A 20,046-nucleotide genomic window follows, 5' to 3' on the forward strand; every position below is an offset into this window, starting at 1 on the left:
GAGCTCTGACCTTTCTTGGTCCTTCTCCCCCCCATTCATATTAGTTTTATATTGCATAATATAAAATGCCTTTTTTTCTGAAAGTCACAAGTGCTCTCTTCCATTTGAATGAAAATGTACTTAGATACTAAATGTTAAGAATAAATGATGATTTATGTTTATGTGAAATACTTAGTAAGCAAATGGTTAACATGGTGAATGTTCAGATAAAGCTCTTACTTAGAGGAAGTCCACCACAGAGTGTGTGAAACTGACAGGAAGTTGCAATGAGGTTGCTGGCAAAGGGAGTGGGTGTGGAGGAAGCACAGGCTTTCTGTTTGCGGCACAGAGATAGACAAGAAAAAAATATTACATTTCCCCAAATTGCATGATAGTGGAAAATTATTTGGTATGCCACTTGAGACCTCATGATAAATGTATAGTAATACTATATCTCAGAGTGTTAGAGCAGTGGTAGCTAAAGTTCAGCCAAAAGAGCAAATGGGTCTCAGCATTAGATGCTCCATCTAGATCCAAGGCACCAAGAAAGTGATACAGAAGTTCTTATTTTCCCCTTTAAAAATATTTTTCTTTAGAGCATTGCACTAAAATAAAATTCAAAACATCATAAAATCTCTACCAAAGTCCAGACAAATGTCTTGATGTTTTACAGCGAAAACCCTGTACAGTACTTGGATAATGAACCCTTGTAAGTGAGAGATAAGTCAAGAGAGCAGAGATTGCAAGAAATCAAGTACATAGAGAGTTGGTTCTTTTTTAGTCCTCTTTTCAAGGTAAAAATAATTAATCTGGGAGATGTTAGTTGCTAAACTAGGTAAACTTGCAATGCTGTATTTTAAGTAAAATTATATTCATGATGTTTCTTGTAACTATTATTTTCATGGTACATTTACTGATAATATGTGAGAAAATTTTGTCTCAGTATTGTCTTCTTTCTATTTGTGTATATTTTGTCAGCTCCCTCAAAAATTCAATATATAGATTAAAAGAACAATTTGGAAGACATATCCTCTGCCCTCTGGTAAAAAAAAAAAAACCTGCACAGCTTTTCTCTGTGAGCTAAGTTTTATCACTTACAATACTAAGTGCTCAAACAAATGTTGTTAATAATAACAAGAGTGATAGCAACCACAATAGTTAAGATTGCAAGTTAGTTTCCATCATGATAATATTTTACACAAGTACCTTTTATTACAAAGTGCTTTACAGACAGTGGGCCAAATTTTTCACTTTGTCATACCATTGATCAGCTGGAGGGGGCTGATTTGCGTTTATGTGAGCCTCTTGTTAACAGAGCTTGGCCTCAGCTTCATGAAGGGGAAAATCAGAATTTGGTTAAAAAAATTAGCCTTTGTGAAAGTGAAGGTGGCCTTGAAAATGTAAATTGCTGCAAATTGATAACTAGACTAAAAAGAAACAGACAGCTAGGATCCATTTGTGCAGCATGAGATTGGATCTTCCCCGTGCTTAATTTGTAATGAAAAAGGTGCTGGGGCTCAAGAAATTTTGTTACCTTCATAACTCATGTAGCAAGCCCAGAGGTGCCTGGGCTCAGCCTTCCCCTTCCTTCCTCCCACTCCCCCATTTTTATGTAACATGAGTAAGGCCTTACTTAACTTGTGATATAGAGGAAATTGCAGACTCTGCAATATTAAGCTTCCACTGTAATTTTGACAGTAGGAGCCCTGTCATGCGCACGGCTGACAGTGGGAGTCCCTGCTGTCAGCCCTGGGCCCTCGCTCTCATCCACAGGCTGCCGACAGCAGAAAATTGCGGAAAAGTAATAATGGACTTTATTACTGCAGATAATATGGTCCATTATTACTTTTCTGTAATTTTCCATGGCTTGTCCACAACCCAGCCTCAATTTTTTGACAATCATCCCACAATTCAAGTAGGGTCTTAAACATGAGTCCTTAATTTTGAGGTGTAAGCCAAAGAATCATCCTACTAACCCCCACCAGAATCCTTAGGCCAGCCTTATTCATAATGAAGTGTCTGCGGTGAACCGGAATTGGTTATGTTTGGGGTGGGAGGAGGCAAAATATTGATTCAGAGACCCAGCCTGCTTGTTAAAATGTTTTGGATTTAACTGAGTTAGCTGGTGGTCACTCAGGCAGCTGCTCCAGTGCAGGTGTACCTCCCAGTGTACTTCCTATCTGTGTCTTCCACCAGTCCTATGGCAGGGGTACGGAAAGGGGGAATGCACCACAAATAGTCTCTACTCCCAACCTTGACAGTTGTTTCAGGAGTGCACGAGGAAGAAAGGAGATGGGGGAGTCCTACAGCCACTGCAGTCTCTCTCTCCCCCTGCCAGGCCGGCTCATCTATCCAGCCCCAATCTGGAGTTTATAGAAAGAAAGTACTGGGTGGGAAACTGAAGCCCCATATATCCTAGCTACCACACACCAGCCAATAGAGATCTGCTCATACCAGGAGCTCCCATGCCAGGAGAGACTTGCTTCTTCATACAACCTGCTGTACCAGCAAGTCACAGGAGTCCCACTCAACCAAGGCCCCTAAACCCTGTTTCCCAACTGACCACTCAGACCTTTGTGTTCAGAGATATGTTTCCCACTCAGTCAAAAAAATCAACACTCATCCAGAGGTAGCAGGACACCCTATCTACCGCTACCGCTAGTAGTGGCTGCATGAGAAACTATGGCTGCTATAGTGAGGCACAACTGCAAGGGAGCCACTTAGGGATGTGCTAGATAGGTGGAATTATGGGCAGGATGTGTGTGAAAAAACTGATGGAGTTGAGTGTGGGGAAGATGAAAAGACTGATAGATCTGAGGTATGTTGAAGGATTGGTGGACTTGTGGAAGAAAACTATGGAGCTGGATTGCTTTATGGGACAAGAGGAATATGGAATTAATGGATTTTTCTGGGGAGGTGAGGAAATTTCTTTAAAGAGCTCCTTGATAAAAGGTTGGCAGCACACCACTGGGTAGCACACCTGCAAGCCCCTAACTTTACTCCCCTTGTCTTCAGTGCGATTACCTGGATGTAACAGGGAAAAATTTAGCTCTGTATGTAGAGTTCAGTTTAATTATTAGCACTGAAATACAACTATCTGTGGGGTAGAAGGCAGCAGCTGCTCTGTGCCAGCAACTCAGAAGTTTAATGGGCATACGCCAGAGAATGTTATGCTGGCTGCAAGCCATTTAACTACTGTGTACTTTTCTAGAAATGTGTCCCAAAGGGAATAGAATGTCACTTGGCCAGTTTAATTAGATGCTTTACTTTTAGAGGAAGCAAAGTCATGGTCTCCTCTGGTGAGTGGGCTGAATGGCTTGAAGCCACTCTCCGAGGGAATGTTTACCATATCAGACCATGGTTGCGGTGGCTTAAATGATAAAAGGACAGCCTCTCCAATTCTCAAGAAGTGGTTGGGGGTATTATTTTGTGCATTTAGATAGTGACATGGATATTATTTATAATTCAAGAATTTCCATTTGATATTTCTGCGTATACTAAAGTGTTGGCTTTAATAAAACTTTTGTCTTGTTATTTGTTCAAGACAAGCTCAGTTTTCCTTATCTATATTTGCATATATCCTTTTACTAGGGTTATTTTATTCTTTATACACTATCTCTGAGTGATCTTATCTGCTCACCCAGCTTTAACTATCATTTTTACACTGTTGATGCTCAGTTCTACTTTTTCACTCCTGATCTAATTCCCTCCATGCAACCCCACATCTCAGCCTATCTCACTGACATCTCCCAGATGTCTTGCCTTCTGCTTAAACTTAAAACTGAACTGATTTTTCTTCTACAACCTGTCTCCACAGCCTCAATCACTTCACTGGTTCCCCTCTCCCTTCAGCACTGTATCAAGGGAAGCCTTCTTGTGATCTCCTTAAAGTCTCTATATAACTTTACTCCTCCCTGCTTATCTTGTCTCTTATTATGCTGCCTCCATTCTGTCCATGATGCCATTCTTGAAGTCTTATTGTTTACATCTCCCACAAACATCCCCACACTTTTTTTCACATTGCCATCTCTGCATGGAATGTTTTCTTTAGGTGATCTGCAGCACTACTACACGTCACTTAAATCCCTCCTGTGTATTTCTTCTGAAACACCTTCAAGAAACTTGTTTATTACTAAGTCCCTTGCTTCTCTCTTTCATGTATTTATCTTATAAGTGATCTGCTTGTTTAAATGAGGAAGGAGGTCAGTGCTAGGAGGAATGTGGATAAGGGAACTGGATTCAATGTGGAAATTGAATGGAGGGAAGCCAGGGGACTGAATTGTGGAAGTCTAATGGGGACAGAGACAGGGTACTGTTCATGTTTAACTTGAAAATAAACCCCATGTAACTAACAAGACATTTGCTTATCATCCCCCTTACCACTTTGCCTGTATAATATATTGCTTTTCCTCACCTTTCACGTCTTTTTATTCTGCATGGTCTTTGGGGTCAGGACTGTCTCTTTTTCTGAATTGGGGAAGAGCCTAGAACATGGTGGGCTCTACTGCAATTTAAAAAATAACAAAAGTCAACATTACTTACAGAGGCTATTTTCCTCTATTTGGTGGAGACTACTTTATCTGAGATAGCAGCAAGTGTAAAAAGAGTGGACTAAGGTCCATCATGACTGCCTTCAAAGCACACAACTCAGTATCACAGGGGGATTCAAAGAGATGCTCTTGGCCTTGAAACGTAAACTCGTAAAAATAAGGGTTAATTTAGAGACAGAAAAGCCGCCTTTATTTTATTTTCTGTTGAAAAGATCTGCCAAATTGCATTGGGCAGTCAGCTAATCAGATAAGGAACAAGATTGTCACCACAGTAGCAATGTTTTTGGAGGACAAAATTAAGAATAATATATCCAGTTGGAACTAAAGAGGGAATGTAATTATCTGAGATGGAATGTAGCCATGATCTAAGCTACCAGACCCCTACCATTGCAAAATATCTCATGCTATTTTAATGATTTCAAGTGTTCAGGACCGTGGCTTTACTTCTCTACTAAGAGACAGCACTTCCAGCAATGAATGCCTCATGAGAAATTAGTTCAGAACTGACACAGAAAGAGGATTACTGCCTCCTGAATCACCAACTTGACTTCCTGCAGTACCTGGATTTTTCTTAGAGTTCTCCCATTAAAGGCACACCCCCACTTAATTTATGAGAACAGATGAAATCACATTTCAAGGTATTAGGACTGTGTAGAATGTAACAAACCAAACTCAGTTTCTCCCATGTGGGCTCTGTGCTGCACATTACTGGAAATTGACACAAAGCCTTTCCCCACTCTGCTTTTATATACCTTTTAGAACACTGCATCTAAAATAAAACCTAAACTGAGCAGCCAAAGAGAGCACTTGAGCTAAGTCCTGCAGTTCTGTATTGAAGTAAATGAGAGTTTTGCCTGAGCTAGAACTGAGATGCAAGAATAGGGTTGATGGGCCTGGGAAGCATCTGAGTCCAGCTCAACTTGATCAGGGCAATCAATCTGATACAGGAATGGTGTCCTTGGGACTCTGAAGAGCATGCTTTCCCTTGGAAAGAGAAAAATAATCATACCATGAGAAAGAGAGACAGGGTTTAAATTTGGAAAAACAATATTCTTGAAACTTAAAAACTATATAAAAATGGATTTGTATGTCCGTTTCAAAATGTTGGCAACCTTTTGGTTTTTTTTTTCCTTCATATTTGAAATACTCTCCAAAGGCTAAATTCAAAGCCCATTGAAGTCAGTGGAAAAATTCTCATTGACTTTAACAGTGTTTGGATGAGGCCTTAAATTCACTGATCTTCCAAAACTATGAAACACTTAACAAAGCTGATATTTTAAAATATCTCCACTTCTGTTTTGACCCAAAATTAAAGCAAGAACTAGTATATTTAATAATGACAAGTCTAAAAATATTCTGTACTTCTTTTGTCCTCCTCCTGCTTCCAGCTGCAGAATTCCATCTGAATTAACAAACTGGCTTAAATTAAAATATAAATGTGATTTTTTTTCTTTTTTTTCCTCTTTCCGACTTCAGAATCCAACCTTAAGAAACCCAAAAGGCCAAAAGCACTCCTGGTGTAACTCCACTGAAATAACTTGAAATCACTGGAGTTACATTAGGAATTAATTAGGCACATTTTTGTTTGTGTGGTGCCCAGATTGATCAACAGAACAAATGGTAGAACCTGGTCAGCAGAATTTATTTTATACCCTTATTAGTGTGATTTTCTCCTTGGTTAATGCTTAGCTTTCCTTGTAGTTAAGCTCTGCATTGCCACATTTCCTCTGGCTGGGAGAGATATTCCTGCCAGGCACATTCCAGAGGGGTGTGGGTGTATAGACTAAGGGCATACATAGTTATTTTTTAGAGTTGGTCAAAAAATGAAAAAATTGTTCATGAACACTGTGACCCTTCTGTGCCTAGGGTAGCTACCTGAAAATACCAAGATCAGGGCAGGCTGTAAAAGGAGAGCAAATTTTCCCAGCACTGGTGGGTAACACTGAAGTCAGACCTCCCAACCAGCCACAAACAGTGCTTCTGATTCCACACACCGGTTATCAAGAAGCCAGTATAAAAATACACACAGCCCCCTTTACTGCATTTCAGTCTCTGGCTCCCAATCAGCCACTAGATCCAGTAAAGAGACCAGTTATTTAAACTCTATGCTCTTTACCAAAAAGGTTTCTCCTGACCCCAAAGGGTCAGCCACAGTACCAGATCGATATAAGTTTGGATCTTACCCAAAATACCATCCTGCCAGCCAATCCTTTAGTAACTAAAACTAAAGGTTTACTATAAAAAGAAAGGAACAAACAATAAGAGAAATGTTAAAGGATTAAAGCAATCAGATACATACAAATGATTTGAAAGTCCATATATATCAGGTTTCTAGAAGAATTGTGGATTTTGCAGGCTTGTATAGTCCCTCTGGTTTACGTCCAGTACCTGGATGGGTCTCAGTCCTTTGTTTCACAGCTTCAGTTCAGTTGCAGATGAACTGAGCCAGAGGTAGGTAGGTGGCTGAAAGCTGAACAGGATTGAAGACAAAATGGCTCCCAGGCCTCCGCTTTTTATGTCTTCTGGCCCTTGCCATGCTGCTTGTGGAATTTCACAGGAACCAAAATGGAGTCCAGAATCACATGAGCAAGTCCTGGTGACTCATCAGGTATATCCCTGGCTTCTCCCCCTGGACCTCTTGTACCTGTGAATGTCTTAATGGGCCATCAAGCAGGCTTTTGTTCTGCAGCCATCCTGTCTGGTGCGTTACCAAGACAGCACAATTTGAAATACAGATATATCAGCCATATCCATAAATTCCATTACACATATAACACATGAACATAAACATTATCATCTTACTTAGCATGTTATAGCCTTTCTAACAGTACCTGACATGGCATATCTTACATGAATTTTTATGATTTTGACATACTGATGTCAAACAATATACTAAATGCCCTCCCCCCCAATCCAGCCAGCATGACAAACACTTTTCACAAAAATTTTGTCAAAATTTCAATGTTAGATAAAAAAAATTCAACATTTTGACCAATTTTATAGTCAGTCAAACAAATAGGATGACTTTTCATGAAAATGTTTGCCAAGAATTCAGTCAATTTTTTTAGTTGAAATTAAAAATGTCAGTGAAAAGATTCATCAGAAAATCTAAATGTGGACATTTTTGATCAGCTCTACTATTTTCAAAGAGTTTATATATGACACTTCGGGGACTATTTTTCCAGGATTTGGCCCATGATCTGGTTTTTTAAGGTTTCAAGTCTTTTTTACATTGTATTATATCAATGGAAATATTTTTTCCTTCTCCCTCCACGTACAATGTGATTAGATCTACATCACATCACCATTACTCAAAGTGAAGGATTGCAAGAGGTTGCAGACTAAGGTGAGCAGATGTCCCAGATTTATAGGGGCAGTTCCGATATTCAGGGCTTTGTCTTATATAGTCACCTCTTATCCCTCACCTCTTGTCCCAATTTTTCATACTTGTAATCTGGTCACCCTGTTGCAGAGCCAGCAAATTTTTTTTTTTAATTCAAGGTGGGTGGCTAAGTGGTGCACTTTAAACATTGTTTTACCAAAGCTGCTATTCCCAGATTATGATAGTCCCCAACTTTTTAGGTCACTTGAAGTCCTTGTTAATATCCTGTGCCTATAGTGTTTTACTTCTTTTACTCGAGGATGACATTTCTTGGTTTTGTATTATTTACAAAAGTCAGTACAAAATTAAAATGCCAGCCTTCCAGTGCTCCTTTGAAACCAACTAACATATAACATTTCACATGGCTCCATGCATGAAAGAACCATGAACACTAAAATGTTCTGTGATTATCAACAGAAGTCTATCTAGCACTCTGGTGTCAAGAAGGTAAAGGAGGAGACTGGAAGGATCTACACATTCCAATTTGCTACTGATTTCAATAGGAGAAGGTTCAGGCCCTTAGTTTACTTCATGAGAGGTTGGCGGGATTATTGAGCACTGTTTTCTAATACTAGTACAAGCCTGATATTTAATGTAGAATTAATCATATTCAACACAAAATATAGGCCCAAATCCTCAGCTGCAAATGAGCAAAATAAAAAGAAGCTCAGGAGGGTGTCAAAGGTAGCTTCAAGTTGGGTGAGGATTTTAAACCATCTTTTCATTACATTGACTATGTGGCAGAGGTGCATCTGGAGAATCTCCTTGTGTACATTTCAGTAGCCTGAAGGCTGTTTTAACTTGAGCCCATTGCCAATGGTCCCAAGGTGCTATTACAGTATACAAGGGTTGCTAGGATGAAGGGAAGCCCTGGCTAGGCCCGATACATCAGCCACAGGGAAAGGTTTAGTATAGGAGCTGTTACACTGGTTCTGTATCACACGTGCTAGGATGATAAAAGCTATACTGGCTTTAAAGCTGTTTTGTGCCAGCAGAAAAGAGTCTGGGCTATGATCTTAATCACCTAACATAAAATTAAACTGATCTTTAAAAAATTGTGTTGTGCCTGTATTTTTTGCTTCTCAGAGTTGCTTTAATGATTTATTTGATCCTGCTTTTCTTAACTATTCTTGCTATAGTCTACATAATTCTCTTTTCATTAAAAAAGAACCAATTGACTTCTGTGGCAACTTCGACTAAAAACTGCAAGACTGGTTCCAAAATGAACACAACGTGAGCTGCAGTATTTTATTATTTTTTCTGTAATGCATATAATTTATTCCAGACTCCATTATATTTAATTCCATTACTTTATAATATAGCAAACTTTCCCCCTTTTCTTTCTCTGTATATTTATTTTGTCTCCCTTTCATTTCAATGCAGCAATTTGAAGATAAGCTTTCAAGTTAGCTCAGGAGTGTGGTTTTGTGATATAATCAGCTTTAAGACAGTCTTTAGGTTCTGCTATAGACTCCATAAAAACAGAAACCTGTTTTCTGAGATCAGCACTTAATCTTATTTTATTCATTTATGTCCCTTACATGGCAGAAAACAAAAAGGGACTATAGCTGCTTCTTGAAGACACCTTTGTCAAACACCACATTATTCCAGAATCTTCCTATCTAGTATAGATCTGAGGGAAAGAATAGAGCCTCTAATTTATAAGCCAATTTATAAATTATTCTCATGAGTAATACTTTTTTTTTTTTTTTAAATACTACTTTTACTTTGTGCATTTAGTGCTGGAGTGAAAGCCCTGAAAATGGAAGCCTTCCATTTACAGAATATGTTTTGCTGACAGTTAAATCTTCCCCATGCTGCCCCAGCTCCTGGCATGTGTTTCAGCCCTGTTCTAGAGATAAGCAAATAACCTAATTCTCATGCCCATTCTGTCCTTAACTTCCATGCTTAAACAGCTAATTAGTGCTGCTCATATGAATAGTTTGTGTGATATAGACACTTATTTACTAGAAAATGAACTGCAACCACCAATCTTAGTTTATATAGGATACTGGATGGTAACAACTTTCAATCAATGCTAACTTCAAAGCAGTTACCTAGAAGTAAAAAGCTCCATATGCCATTATAAATCCACTAAACCATTTGTTCTCAACCTTTTCCATACTAGAACTCCCTGCTCATTTAGCCAGGATTTAGTTGGGATGCCCCTCCCTTGCAGCAATATGGGAAGGGCATTGTGTTCACACCACCCTGAGATCTTTTCATCACCCTCTAAGTGTCACAACACCCAGATTGAGAAGCCATGCATATGCACTGATAACATGAATGCTTATTGATCAATGTTTTAACAGATAAACCACAAAATAGGATATTAGTTGGTGTCTGCAACAGACCACCAAATCATGCTAGGGAACAGAATGACCAGCTCCTTACACACCTATCTACAGCGTATAGGGAAAAAAGCTGCATGATCACGAGGGACTTCAATCTGAGTGACATATGCTGGAGTTCTCATGCTATCAGTAGTAAAACATCCTTGGAATTTCTAAATATTATAGATGACACTTTCCTAATTCAAAAAGTGTTGCATTCAGCATGAGGGAATTTTATTTTACACCTCATCTTTACAAGTAAAGAAGAACTGAACACAGAACTAAAAATTAATAGTAACTTAGGTACAAGTGATCAGGACTTGATCACATTTATTATGTGCAAACAGAATAAAGCCCAGACCAGTGATGTACTTGGTGCTTTAAAAGGGCCAGTTTCACACAACTGAGAATAATTTTGAGCCAAATCAGCTGAGAGAAAGAATTTAATCAGAGAAATGTGAATGATAATTGGGAATTGTTTAAAAACACTTTACTAGGTGCCCAAAAAGAAAGCTGGCCAGCAGACAGGGAAAATGAAGGCAACTTAATTTTTTTTTATACACCCACCTACCCACACACAGAAAAAAGAGGAATTTGTTAGTAATGAATATAAATCAGAAGATAGGAATTGTAGAAAATTGATAAGGGGAACAAAGGGACACAGAGACAAATTTGTGATTAGTAAAGTTAAGGACAATAAGAATGAGGTTTTGAAAGTATAATAGGAACAAAAAGAATCCTAACAATGGTATCGGTTGATTACAAGATGGAAATGGTGGAATTGTCAATAATTATGTAGAAAAGGTGAAAGTGTTTAATAAATATTTCTGTTCTGTATTTGGGGAAAAAACAGATGACGTAGTCATATCATATATCATTCTTTCCAATCCACCAGTATCTCAGGAGGATGTTAAACAGCAACTACGAAAGTTAGACATTTTAAAATCAGTGAGTCCTGATAACTTTCATCCAAACGTTTTAAAAGAGCTGGCTTTGGAGCTCCCTGGACCTTTAATATCAATTTTTAATGAGTTTGGGAATGTCAGGAACTTCTAGAAGAAAGCTAATGATGTGCCAATATTTAGAAAGGCGAAACAGAATGACCCAGGTAGTTAAGGCCTGTCAGTCTCATATCAATCTCAGGTAAGATATTGGAACAACTGATACAGGACTCGATTAATAAAGAATTAAAGGAGGATAATGTAATTAATGCAAATCAACATGAATTTATGGAAAATAGATCCTGGCAAACTAACGTATTTTTACTGGATGAAATTACAAGTTTGCTCGAAAAAGGTAATCCTGTTGATGTAATGTACTTGAACTTCTGTAAGGCAGTTGATTTGGTACTGCATGACATTTTGATTACAAAGCTAGAAAATTATAAAATTAACATGGTACCACATAAAATGGATTAAAAGTCCGATAACTGATAGGACTAAAAATGTAATTGTAAATGGGGAATTATCTTCGAACAGATGTGTGTCTAGTGCGGTGTCACAGGGATTGGTTCTTGGCCCTATGCTATTTAGCATTTTATTAATGACCTGTAAGATAACATAAAATTATCACTGATAAAATTTGTAGATGACACAAAAACTGGGGGAATGGTAAATAACGAAGAGGACAGGTCATTGATCCACAGTGATCTGGATCACTTGGTAAGTTCAGCACAAGCAAACAATATGCATTTTAATATGGATAAATGTAAATGTTTACATCTAGGAATAAAGAATGTAGGCTATACTTACAGGATGGGGGATTCTATCCTGGGAAACAATGACTCTGAAAAAGATTTGGGGGCCATGGTGGATGATCAGCTAACATGATCTTGATTAGGAGAAGAGAGGTTATTTTACCTCTGTATTTGGCACTGGTGTGACCATTAGTGGAATATTGTGTGTAGTTCTGGTTCCAGTTCCAGTGTGATAAATTGGAGACAGTTCAGAAAAGAACCACGAGAATGATTATAGGATTAGAAAATGTGCCTTATAGTGATAGATTCAAGGAGCTCAATCTATTTAGATTAACAAAGAGAAGGTTAAGGTGTGACCTGGTCACAGTCTATAGGTACCTATGTGGGGAACAAATATTTAATAGTGCTCTCTTCAGTCTAGCTAATAAAGCTATAACAAGATGTAATGACTGGAAGTTGAAGCTAGACAAATTCAGACTGCAAATAAGGTGTACATTTTAAACAGTGAGAATAATTAACCATTGGAACAACTTACCAAGAGTTGTGGCAGAGTCTTCATTACTGACAATGTTAAAATTAAGATGTGATGTTTTTCAAAAAAATGTGCTTGAGGCATTATTTTTACGAACTTCTATGGCCTGTGTTATACAGGAGATCAGACTAGATCAATGGTTCTCAAACTGGGGGTCGTGAGCTGCCAGCCAGGCGGGGGCTGCTCATGAGCAGTCCAGACCCCTGGCCAGGTGGCAGGGTTGCCAGCAACCCCAGCCCCCGGCCGGGTGGCAGGTTCTCAGCAGTCCCGACACCCATCTGGGCAGCGAGGCGGTGAGACCCCCGGCTAGGAGCGGGGTTGCCAGCAACAGCCCAGACCCCTGGCTGGGCCAGGGGGCTGTGAGAGCCCCTGCCAGGCAGTGAGGTTGCCAGCAGCCCTGAACAGGCAGCGGAGCTGTCAGCAGCAGCCCTGACCCCTAGCCGGGCGGTGGTCCTCAGCAGCCCCGACCCCCGACTGGGCAGCGAGGCTGTGAGAGCCTCGACTGGGAGGTGGGATTGCCAGCAGCGGCCCCGACTCCTGGTCCAGTGACGGGGCTGTCCGCAGTCCCGATCCCTTTCTGGGCACTGGGGTTGCCAGCAGCAGCCCTGACCCCCAGCCTGGCGGGGCTGTGAGAGCCCCGACTCCCAACCAGGCAGGGAGTCTGTCAGCAGCAGCCCTGACCCCATCTGGGTCAGAAGCCCCGACCCGGTCAGGAGGCAGGTTCTTAGAAGACCTGACCCCAGGTAGCCCAGACCCTGGCTGTTGGTTACCACCACAGTTTGTGACCAGGATCAGTTTCTGCAACCCAGACAGCCACCAGTGAGGCTGTGATTGAACCAATAGCCTGCCAGGTTCAGGGCTGTGAATGACCTCTCCGCCGGCCCTGCTCCGCCTTCAAAGAGAGGGCACCAAATAGAAGTTTGCCCACGGTGCCATTTTTCCTATGGTCAGCCCTGGGAGTCCTGGTCTGAGACAACAACATTACAACATTAGAAGGCTTGAGTTGAAGAAGTACTTTATTATTTAACAGTCAGAGACACAGGCCCATACTTTGTCCTGAAAATAATGATCACTTCTACTGTTAAAACAGCTAAAAGCCAGAAGTATCTAGAGTCTTACATAAAACAAGGTTTCACCAGCATTGTTAGCTCTGGTGTTGAAAAACTGCAATGTGTCATTTGCTGCGACGTTTTGTCTGCTGAATTGATGAAACCATGCAAACTGCAGTGACATATTGAAACTAGACATTCTGAGCATAAAAATCGAAACTTGGATTTTTTCAAAGGCAGAGAAGAAGCAAAAAAGAAAGCCAGGCTTGATGCAGATGGAAATTTCTGACAGTAAACTGTGGAGGCTGTGGAGGCCTCTTATGCTGTGTCACTACGAATCGCCCATACCAAAATGCCACATACAATAGGTGAGGAGCCTATTCTTATTCTGCCAGCATGCAAAGATATTGTGTCACTTATGCTTGGCAATGATACTGCCAAAAAGCTTAATATTCTTTCCATGTTGAATGATACTGTGAAATGCAGAATATGTGAGATGTCTGTAGATATCAAAAAACAAGTTGTGCACGAAATTAAAAATTCTGCTTTCAGCATGTTTAGCCTGCAACTTCATGAAACTACAGGAGTTACTAACTGCGCACAATTGATAGAGTTCGTACAGTATGTTAATGCTGGGGATGTTAAGGATGAGTTCTTATTCTGTGAACAACTTGAAACAACGACAACAGCACTGGCCATTTTCAATAAGGTGAATGCCTTTTTTGAAAGCAATGGCATTGAGTGGAAAAACCTTTGTGGTATCTGTACCGGCAGTGCTCCAGCTATGATGGGTGCACGGTCTGGCTTTCAGCAGAAGGTAAAGTGTGTGTCACCTAATGTGATTGTCACTCATTGTGGAATCCATCATTAAGTCCTAGCTGCAAAGACATTGCCAATGTGCCTGAATGCTGTGATGGATGTTGTTATATAAGCAGTGAACTACATTATAGTGCATGATCTGAATAGTCGTCTCTTTCAAGAGCTCTGCAACAAAATGGGTGGTGAATACCAAATTCTGCTTTCCCACAATTAAGTTTGATGGCTTTCTAGAGGACGTGCATTAAAGCGTGTTTTTATAGTTTCTGAAGAGATGGCAGAGTTTTTCCTGCGAAAGGACAAACAAGAGCTGAACAAAAAGTTCAGTGACAAGACATGGCTGCTCTCTGCTTGGCATACCTAGTTGATATCTTTGATAGCCTTAATTACCTCAATCTGTCACTTCAGGGAAAATGTTCAACATTAATAGACCTGACTAATACAATCAGAGCTTCCCAGATGAAGTTGGATCTGTGGTGCAGGAAGTTGGACACAGACAGATATGGCATATTTCTGACACTTTCCTCATTCAGTGAGGAGGAGGAAGTCAACATTGATAGTGCTTCTCAAGTCAGCTATCAGTGAACATCTGAGAGCCCGTCATAAAGAGTTCTCACCACTACTTCCCAGCGCTAACAGAAGCACTTCATTCCCTGGGGAAGAATCCTTTTAGCGTGACAGCAGAGCAGTTACCTACTGAGGATATTCACACACAGGAACAGTTTATCGACATGACTGATGATAAAGTGAAAGCAAAATTCACACAGTTGTCTCCAAACCAGTTCTGGTGCTCAGATGCAAGTGAATACCCACTGGTGTCTGAAATGGCCCTGAGAGTCCTTCTGCCTTTTCCCACTGTCTATGAATGTGATAGTGAATTCTCCAGCCTTCTCACAATAAAGACGGAATCTCGAAACCAGGTTGATGTAAAGGATGACATTAGATGCGCCCTTTCTAAAACAACGTCAAGAATAAAACTTCTTGTATCAAATATACAGCATCATCCATCTCACTGATTTTTGGCGGCTTCTGGTGATTAATTGCTGTCAAGTATTAAAATAAAATTCTACTTAAAAATAATTTAATCTTATAACAATAATTTGATAAAAAATGTGTTTTAGTCTTAATTTAAAAGCAGTGAGAAAAGGTAAATTCATTTTAAGCAATAGCGTTTAAATTTAGCATTGAACATAATGTTAAATATAAAAAATGTTTTTTAATTTCTAAGGGAGGGGATCACAATCAGAAGCTTTCTCTGTAAAAGGGGTCACCAACCAAAAAGTTTGAGAACCACTGGACTAGTTGATCACAATGGTCCAGTCTGACTTTGGAATCTATGACTCTATACAGTTCCCACTCACTTAACTTTTATGGGCCAATTCAATTGCTCTAGAAGGGTAGCTGGTAATTGTAAACTCTTTTGGGGGGCAGGGACCATCTTTTTGTTCTGTTTTTATACAACACCTAGGACTGTGGGGTCCTGGTCCAGACCAGAACTCTTGAGCACTACAGTAATACAAATAATTACAGTGCATTTCATTTTAAGTGTCACAGTGAACAAGAACCAGCCCACAGAACTTGTGGAGGACTTGCCATTTCTTGAAAGGTTAGTTTAAAATGTGTTAAATGCTGAATGTCCCCCTTGTTTTGCACAATTAACCCATAAAATACATTTAGTTTATCTGTCGTAATATATCTGCAGTTCACTTTTTAAGGTTCACAGAACTGCCAAAATCCTGCCTTCCTCATATGTACAATCACACAGTAGCTATGCAATCAGACAAAATAGTAGATATGTATATATAGAAAAATGATCAGTTTAAACATAGACAGTATACAATTCAATTTATTCACACAAATTTGTTGGAAGAACAGTATAGAGAAAAGGTTAACCAATTAATGCATTTTCCCCCTATTTTTCTGTATATTTGTATTGTATCCTGATTTTTTTGGTGGTTTTCCATTGTCAGCCATTTTCAGCCAAAATCTCTAAAAAAAATTTCTCTCCAAATGAATAAAGTCTCATTAGATTATGTCTGCCTTCTCAAGAAGTTTTATAAATCCTTCTAAAATTATGGGCATTTGTGGAAAATGTCCTTCAGCAAAGAGAAGTCCTGAGGAATCATTTTCTTTTCCCTTGTCTGCAGGGGGAAAATGTAGAAAAAGATGGAAAATCTTTTAGGTGAAGGGTGGAGGATGTAGAAGTCCTCTGGTGAGGAGAAGGAGGAAGTCATAAGAAGATCTATGGAGAAGAGGAGTATTTCTCTGGGGATTTAGGTGGGAAAATTTTGTAGGAAGACAAACAGAGAGGCAGCTGGTTTCTGGGAAGGAAAGGGAAAGAGAAGTTCATTATAGAACAATGTATTTTTAATACATATCCAGAGTGAAATTCATGTAACCCCCCATCCACTTACCTACAGGCTTTACAAAAAATTGTGCAGTTTTTGAGTGACAAATTTCTTTAGAATTTGCTAAGATTTCCCATGGATTTTTTCATTGGCTCTATTGTGCTCTTACTGTGCATGTAAGTGCAAAGATACACTTAAAAGTGCTGTGGGAATCTAACTTTGAATTTCCTCACTTCTATACCATTAAAGCCTGATCTTTTACAATGTATTTCTATACAGTATTTTATTTTAAATTGAATACACAGATGAAATTGGGACACAGCAAACAGTTGAATGCCTCTGAGCCCTGAGGCACATGATTACCTCAAGACAACTACACCCTTCTGGAGTTGCTCAGATGCTAGCATTAACGGTCCTTGTAATGACAAAACCAGCATTAGATTAAAATCATTCAGAAGAAATATTTCTAATTGTTTGAGCATTCAAGAGTAATTTGCCTCAAGCATCAGCTGTGGTTAGGTGTGGTTTATGGATATCATCAGGAAATATTGTTGGCTAGTATATGCTAGGTTCTGCGTCATCCTTTCATTTTAATTGGCAATAATTTAATCACTTACCCACTCTCTGTATTTACAAATCTTGATTAAACCACAATAGTTAAATGCCAATATATGCATAGAGCTTTTATAGACTGTAAGTGTTACCTACTACTTTTTCTGTTTGAGTAGTTCATCCACAGACTATAAAGGGCACTCATTTATAAACAAGAATTGGTTAGTGCCAGCTGCCCTTAGATGACATTGATAATATGTCATATAGTGGAAACTGTTTAAGGTAGACATTCTAGTAGATGGCTTCTGATCCTGACTAAGCAGCCTTTATGAATAAGCAGTCTTCCTCAAGTCCACTGTCCTGGGAGAGGTTTAGCACTGTTGGATTCTAGGCTCTACAGAGTTACTATGAAGCTTCTTAGGGACTGGAATAGAGCTGGCTCAACCTATGTGATGTGTACAAATTCTGTAGAAGACCCTGTAGATATGTTTTGCAAGTTGTACTCTTTGCCTCTCAGCCCTCACAGGTCCTAAAAGTGCCTCTGTTTCTTCCCTCTTGTACACATCCTCCACTTTCTCCTTCTGTGTAGCTCATTGCAGTTTCCTCACATAGACCTCCTGCAAGTGGCCTCCCCACTCAGGGATGGAGATTGTTTACCCTGTCCCAGTCCCCCTGAAATTTACAATCCACACAGCAATCAATACAGAGACTGTATACTCTACAGGGATTTGGGCAGGATTTAAAAAGCTTCACTGCCTTATATCTCAAGAACTTTAGAAACTCTGCAGGGCCCAGGATGTGCATAACTGTGAAATTCAATAGGAACTATCTCACAAAAGTGGCAATATCAGTCATTCCATTATTTTTGCTGGGATCATGTCAGGTTGACTTGTCTGTAATTACCCAAGTTATCCAGTTTACCATTTTTTAAATATTGGCACAACATTAGCTTCTTTCCCAATCTTTTGGAATTTCTTCAGTGTTCCAAGAGTTATTGAAAATCAGCATTAATTGTCCAGCGAGATCTTTGGCCAGCTCTTTTAAAATTCTTGGCTGAAAGTTATCAGGACCTGCTGATTTAGAAATGTCTAACTTTAGTAGCTGTTGTATTAACATCATCCTGAGTTACTACTGTAATATAAAAACATCATTGTATAACATCATTACATTATCTGGTCTTTCCCCCAAAACAGAACAGACGTATATATTGAACACTTCTGTGTTTTCTGCATTATTATTGACAATTCTATGACTTCCATGTAGTAACAGATGAATAACATCATTATCATTCTTTTTCTTCCTAATCTATTTTAAAAATTCTTCTTATTTACCTTAACTTTGCTGGCCATAGATTTCTCCTAGTTTCCCCAATCAATTTTCTTCAAGTCATAATTTCTGCTTTATGTTCATTACTATCAACTTCCCCTTTCTTCCATTTATTTATTTTTTACAGTTGTCTTTATTTCTCCCCTCATACAGATTGGTTTTTTAATCAGTGCAGTCTTCTTTCTACTTGTGGGATTGTGGCTTTTTGGGCATCTAGTAAAATGTTCTTACACAATTTCCAATTATAATTCACATTTTCTGTTTAAGTTCTTGATGGAGAGGTAAACCACTCTCAGGACACACTTTGAGCCCAGTTCTGGAAGGTGCTGAGTACCCTGAATTCAAGTCCATCAGACAATGAAAAATTCTGATGGCTTTCCGTCTCCTTACTAAATAAACAAATAAGACTATTTTCTGGTTTTCTCTAGACCATTCTTCAGTCTTGTGCTCCTTTCCCCTCCATTTATTTCCTTTTTCAGCTTGTCTGTCTAGGCCTGACCTGCTCAAATTTCATCAGTTGGATTTGATTAAGCCCTACATGGAGGTTACTTTGTACCTTGTGAATTATCTTAAGTTTCTTATGCCCTAGCTGTAATAGTTACATTGGGCAACAGAATTTTTTAGAAGGCATTGACAGCATCTGTCGCTTGCGTGAAGAAGGAGGAAGGATGTTGGCTTCATATCCATATCTCTTTTATATGCCAGATATTTGAGGCTCTATTGACAAAACATAGCCTTCCCATTCAAATCTTCTCCAGTCAAGGCCTCCCTCTAGAAACTGGGAAGAATATTCCCTGTTAACTATCATAACTGCTATTGCCTCTCTTTGTTTGACAACTCTGAGCAGTAATGCTCTGTTCCTTAACTATTCACAGTCAGGACTTTCTTCAACCCTCTCTCTTCATTACTGCTCTTTTTTTAAAAAACCATGGGTCCTTAAGTATGGATAATGTTTGGGCCTTTTGTTTCTAAGTGTGCTCCCTAACAATTTCCCACATAAGGATATATCACTTATCTTAATTGGCCATGTGTAGGTCAAATCTGTTGCTCACTTAGCTATCTTACCCTAATTACTGGGATATCACCCAATACTTTTACAACATGGCATATTGTAGGGCCAGTGGAGACATAAGGGAGAAGCCAACCAACTTAAATTAAGTTACAATGTCATTTATACAACATCTCTACAAAGACCAGAAAAATGATCACGAAATTCAGAATACTTGAAAGTTCAGAGATAAGGCTTTGCAGTATCATCAAGCCCGAACTACAAATAGTTGCAGAGATATCTGCATTAAAACAAATCATAGTAAACCCCAAATAACTCAGCTAATTTTTCTTTCTTGCCACTTTGACTGTATCACTTGCTTCTTCAAATTCATAGAGTTCAAGCAGCTTGACTTCGCCATCAAGGTCTCACAACTTCTCCCCACCTACATCTCTGCTCTCATTTCCTCCTTCTCTCTTCACTTCCTCTGCTCTT

This window comes from Emydura macquarii, unplaced genomic scaffold (genome assembly GCF_026122565.2).
Source record: "Emydura macquarii macquarii isolate MOO-44397 ecotype Brisbane River unplaced genomic scaffold, CSIRO-AGI_Emac_v2 contig_2636, whole genome shotgun sequence".
In the NCBI taxonomy this organism is placed as follows: domain Eukaryota; kingdom Metazoa; phylum Chordata; order Testudines; family Chelidae; genus Emydura; species Emydura macquarii.